Source organism: Lolium rigidum, chromosome 1 (genome assembly GCF_022539505.1).
Source record: "Lolium rigidum isolate FL_2022 chromosome 1, APGP_CSIRO_Lrig_0.1, whole genome shotgun sequence".
Classification (NCBI taxonomy): domain Eukaryota; kingdom Viridiplantae; phylum Streptophyta; class Magnoliopsida; order Poales; family Poaceae; genus Lolium; species Lolium rigidum.
The window spans coordinates 268,910,981-268,917,166 of NC_061508.1; positions in this window are offsets into that span (position 1 = coordinate 268,910,981).

A 6,186-nucleotide genomic window follows, 5' to 3' on the forward strand; every position below is an offset into this window, starting at 1 on the left:
CACCGTCTAGCTCTACGTGCTGGCGTTAATGAGCGCCACCGCTCTCCCGCCTCCCTCCAGCCTATAAAAAAGGGCCGCCTCTCATCATCCGTCTCACACACAAACCCTAGCGCCTCTCTTCCCAACCCTAGCCGCCACCATCTCAAGAGTCGACGCCATGGCTGGTAGAGACAGAGGCTGAGCTCGCGGCCGTGGTCGTGGTCGTGATCGTGGCCGCGGCCGCGGCAGAGCTGCAGGCTCGCCGTCGCCTGCGACGCCGTCGTCGTCCTTATCGTCGGACAGGCAGGACGAGGAAGGGCACGTGATGTTCGAGTTCATCGTCATCATCAAGAGCGACCCACACGACATCCAGAGCTGCCGGACGACTTCGCTGACTTCATCGCCGACCACGAGCGCCCGGGCTCGCTGCATCTGCGCGAGGATGGCTGCCACTGCTGCCGGTGGATCATCGACGTGATCTACGACGCGCGCGGCAAGATGTACCTCCACATCGGCTGGGAGAAGTTCGCGCGCTACCACCGCCTCGAAGCCGGCTTCATGCTCGTGTTCTCCTACTTCGGCGACAGGGACGTGAGCGTCAAGGTGTTCGACGAGACGCGTTGCCGCCGGAACTACCACGGCGACAACGCCGAGGAGAACCACGACTGAAGAGTGTTGTTTCTTCGCAGCGAAAAAACGGACGAAGGTTTCTGGATGTTCGTCCTCGGAAGAACCAACAGGGACACCCTCACCAGCTGGATTTTCCAGTTTGGGTGACTGGGTGTGCCCTCGAGTGTTCTTTCTTGGCAGCGAACACACGAAACCTTCGATGTCCGGCCTAGTTAGGTTTAGTTTTTTTGCAATCTTTTATATTTGTGTCAACCATGGTTCAAACTATGTATTAGTTTGTGGAAAATCACATTCTAAATTATATCTTCATGTAAATCACGTTTCCAATTATGTATTAATTTGTGGAATATTTCTTCTCTTTATTGAAATCAAAATATAAAAAATGAGTTTTTTAATGTTTAGGGGGGGGAGGGGGGCTTTCGGGGGGCGCGGCTGGGGAGCGACGTCCCCCAAACGCGACACGAACAAAATACATCCCCCAAACGCTCGATCCGGCGCGGTTTAGGAGATGCTTTGGGGGACGCGACTGAAGATGCTCTCAAACTATATGAGCCAAAACTATTTTCGTTTCCATTCTATCAATGGTAAGAGCATCTCCAGCCGCGTCCCCCAAACCGTCCTCCAAAGGAATTTGGGGCGCGCCGGACAAAAAAACCGTTCCAGTCGCGTCTCCCAAAGCCCATTTTTGTCCGGCGCGGCCCGATACGGTGTCCGGCGCCCCGAGCCCGTCCCCGTCCCATAGGGGACGCTCCGGGGACGCCGGACACACCGAAAAGCGAGGCGAACCGATGCGGGCCCGACGCATCAGCGGCTCGGACGCTCAGCCGCCGCCTACGTAGCGACGGTGCAGTTGCCGGGAAGCGGAACCATCGCATTGGCAACCGCGTCGACGACGCGGCAACCGCCGGAATGGAGTCGGGACTCCTCGGAAGAGCAACCGCTGCTCTTTTCGACTTCTGCGCCGCCGTTGATCCGCGCTCAATAAGACCCGTACGTCGGCGCTTTTGGATCTTCACCGGCCGCATCCGACACCTCCAGCAACGATGAGCTACATCTCCGAGCTCCCGTCCGACACCTCTAGCGAGGGAAAGCCTGCTGGATGGCGCCATTGGTGGGAGAAAGCTCCGACGCCCAGCAGCGACGATGATTCCCTCCCGCCACTTGACAGCGCGGAGGAATGGATGGGCGTGGAGGAGGACGCGGAGGAAGAAGGGTCAGAGGAGGCGGCGGTGGCCCGTGCGAAGGCGGAGGCGGACGCGAAGGCCAATACCGCCAAGGCCAAGGCGCAGCCGGCGAGCACCGGCGACAACGAGGAGGACTCCGACGCGTCGGCCGGCACCGCCTCTTCGGAAGAGGTGACGAGCAGGAAGCGCCACCGTGATGACGACGACGAGGCGGGGCCATCATCGAAGAAGAAGAAGTAGTAGTTTAAAATAATTTATATGTAATTTAATTATGTTTTTTCGTTATGTATTTTGTTTATGTTGAACCGATTTGAATATAAGTAAAGAGTTTTATTCTATCTATTTAAATTATTTTTAATGTTTGGGGGCGGCGTTTGGGGGACGCGACTGGGGAGCGACGTCCCCCAAACGTGGCACCAACGAAATATGTCCCCCAAACGCTCAATCCAGCGCGCTTTGGGGGACGGGTTTGGGGAACGCGGTATCTCCAAGACTAAGACAGCACGTACGTGGTGGTGGTGGTTGTGTATGAGTGTCTCTGGCCAGATCGAGTTTGGTTGGTCAGTGGGTTGCATGAGCTTCATGGCACTGAGTTGGTCTTTCGCTTCCGTTGCACACAGTAAAATTATACTCGTATCTGGTATTTTATTTTGAATTTATGCATGTCACAATGTTGCCCTGATTTTGCCGTATCTGGTATTTTATTTTGAATTTATGCATGTCACAATGTTGCCCTGATTTTGCTGAGCTAACAGCATTTCCAGCCGCGTCCCCCAAAGCGTCCTCCAAAGGGATTTGGGACGCGCCAGACAAAAACTGCGTTTCAGCCGCGTCCCCCAAAGCCCATTTTTGTCCGGCGCGCCCCGATACGGTGTCCGGCGCCCCGAGCCCGTCCCCGTCCCACAGGGGACGCACCGGGCACGCCGGACACAACGAAAGCGAGGCGGGGAGTAGCGGGGCCGACCCGTCGGCGGCACGGTTAATTTTAACCTAACCGTCGCCTATCTCGCGACGGAAGTTATTCGCGCGCGGTGACACACGGCGGCATCTTTGCCTTAATGGCGACGGAGGGGCGGGCGAGACGTCTCGTCGGTGCTTGCGCGGCCTCCACGCGTCGCCGGCGTTCGCACGCCACCGCCCGTTCCCGCGCGATCTTCCCGCCTCTTCTCGTCCGTTCCCGCGCTTTCTTCCCGACGCCGGCGTCTATAAAAGGTCTCCCGGCTCAATGGTAGCCACCACACCCCGCCGGCAACAAACACGGCCCTCGTCGCTCCACCGGCGTCTCCTCCACCACCGGTGGCAATGGCGAACCGCCCGGCGGCGGCCACTTCCCTCCACCGCCGTCTCCTCCACTTCCGGTCCGGAATCGCAGGTCGACACCGACCGCGCGGCCCGGTATGAGCGGCGGCGGCGAGGGACGCCGCTTGGCTCGGCTCTCGTCGGCAACGGCGGGAGGCACTCGAGGAGGAGGCCCGCCGGCGGCGTGAGGCGGCGCACGCGGCGGATCTAGCGGCGTTCTACGCCCCGCCCGCGGCCGACGAGGCCGCGGCGGCGGCGAGCGTGGCGGGAGCGGCAATGCGACACCGTTGCGGCGTTCGACGCCTCGACGGGAGAAAGGCGCGGCCGGCGCCGGTACCGGGAGGAGATGGAGCGGCGGTGGGCCGATGAGCGACGGCGCCGGCGCGATGAGCGGGAGGCGCCGTGCCGTGAACGTCGGGAGGCGATAGAGCGCCGGCGGCGGGACTCGATCGAGCGCCGGCGGCGCGGCGGCGGCGGAGGAGCGTCGGCAGCGGGAGGCGGCGCCGACGCGCGCTATGGGGAGGCGGGCGGACCAGTTGGCGGCGGAGGCCGACGCGTTGGCGGCGGCGATGATGGAGGCACCAACAGATGTGGAGGAGGAGGCGCCAATGGAGGAGGAGGAGGCCGAGGCGGAGGAGACCGAGGTGGAGGATGACGACGACGACGAGTTCGAGTGGTCCGACGACGACGGGCCGCACCCGGACAAGACGGCCGATCAGCAACGCGCGCTCGTCGAGTCCTTCGAGTCGGAGAAGAAGCTCCAGGACGACGCCCGTGCCCGCAAAGAGGCGCAGGTTCGTCGCGCCGTCGAGCTCTCCCTCCAGGCGGCGCAGCAGGGGACGGCAAAGGACGCGCGGCGGGAGCGAAACCGTCTGGCCACCGCCGAACGCAAGGAGAGGAGGCACACGCAGGAGAAGCTGCGGCGTAGGGGAGGCGACGACAGGGCGGGGCCGTCGAACGCACCACCGGACGGTCAGTAGTCTAGGTTTAGATGAAATCTAGCCGTTTTCATTCAAACTTTATAATATATAATAAAAATTGAATGAAAACCTTTATTTTCGTGCACCAATATTCATTTGGGGAGGCGTTTGGGGGACGCGGCTGGGGAGTGACGTCCCCCAAAGGCGGCACGAACAAAACACGTTCCCCAAAGGTTCAATCCGGCGCGGTTTGGGGGATGCTTTGGGGGACGCGACTGGAGATGCTTTAACGTCGGGCGAGTTGAGCACGGGCGATTGAGGCTGTCAAGCTTGTCTTCAAACAACATAGGGTCCGTGCTTTGGCCTTTGGAGATTCACTTCACTGTGATTCAGATGAACTCGGTTCGGTTCAGTGTGACCGTCTGACTAGGAGACTGCTTCCACATTTGGAAAATCTGTACCTCAACTCGTGATGTACTTGTTGGGACCGTCGATCTAGACTGATGGTGGTATCGAGCATTCGCAAGAGATCGAGGGATCGATTGGAACATTGCAATGAACGTGCAATATTTGAAAAGCAATGTGGTTATCCTCTTGTTCTAACATGATGAGATTGCTGTCCACGTATCCTCCTCTCACAATCTTCCAATCCTAGAACTAGTAGGAGGAGAATCGATCCAATCATTCAGCAGCACCGGCTAGCTTTCGCCAGAAAGCATCATGTGTTAGTCAAAAAAGACACCCTTCATTCATCCCATTTGGTTTTGTTGTGTCGAGGGCATCCGATGTCTACGCCTCGCATGCGCACCACACATTACCTATGTAGGGAAACAGCAGACGGAGGAGTATCTAGCTGCCACACATACCGTACACAGTAGAGTTGTACGTAGTCTGAATCTGTGTTTGTATATGAGAAAAGAGACTGAAACAACACGCGGAAGTGGCCACCAGATAAAACGGGGGGAAATGTGATAAGTGCGACTGTTCTTATCTCCAGATGAAATGCGTCCACTTTGGACTTCGGAGTTTCGTATGAACGGAGGCACTCGGCTACAATCAGGATGTCACTTCTCATCAGCAAAGTTGCTGCTAGTTTTGGAACAGCAGCGGTACAGCACGCAGCTGGGTGCTGTCGATGTCTACCATCTCGCGGGAAGGGGGTCCCGGTTACTCTACACCAGCAGCCACTAGCCCACTAACCAAAGCCACACAGATATTCCTCTCACGGTTAGCACCACCTTAAGAGCATCTCCAGTCGCGTCCCCCAAACCGTCCCCAAACCACGCCGGATTGAGCGTTTGGGGGGACGTGTTTTGTTCGTGCCGTCTTTGGGGGACGTCGCTTCCCAGCCGCGTCCCCCAAACGCCGCCCCCAAACATTTAAAATACTTTTTTTGATTTTTCTATTTCAATTTCCACAAACTAATACAAATTTGGAACGTGGTTTACACGAAAACACAGTTTGGAACATGGTTTTCCACAAACTAATACATAGTTTGAACCGTCGTGGACACAAATATAAAATAATTTTGCAAAGAAACTAAACCTAACTAGGCCGTGCATCGAAGGTTTCCTGTGTTCGCTGCTAAGAAAGAACACTCGAGGGCACACCCAGTCATCTAAACTGGAAAATCCAGCGGGAGGATGGTGCCCTTGTTGGTTCTACCGATGAGGCGAACAGGCAGAAAACTTCGTGCACATGTTCGCTGCGAAGAAAGAACACTCAGTCGTCCTCGTCGTCGGTGCTGTCGCCTGGTAGTCCCGGCGGCACCGCGTCTCGTCGAAGACCTTGACGCGCATGTCCCTGTCGCCGAAGTAGGAGAACAGGAGGATGAAGCCGGCTTGGAGGCTGTGGTGCCGCGCGAACTTCTCCCAGCCGATGTTAAGGTACATCTTGCCGCGCGCGTCGTAGATCACGTCGACGATCCACCGGTAGTAGGCCGCACGCGGCCTCCCGCAGATGCATCGTGCGCGGGCGATCGTCGCCGGCGACGTAGTCGACGAAGGAGTCCGGCAGCCTCTGGATGCCGCTCGGGTCGCCCTTGAGGACGAGGACGAACTCGAACAGCATGTCCGGCTCCATGTCCATCTCCGACGATGATGAAGGCGGCGGCGTGGAAGGCGACGGCGAGCGTTGAGCTCTGCCGCGGCCACGACCACGACCACGACCACGGC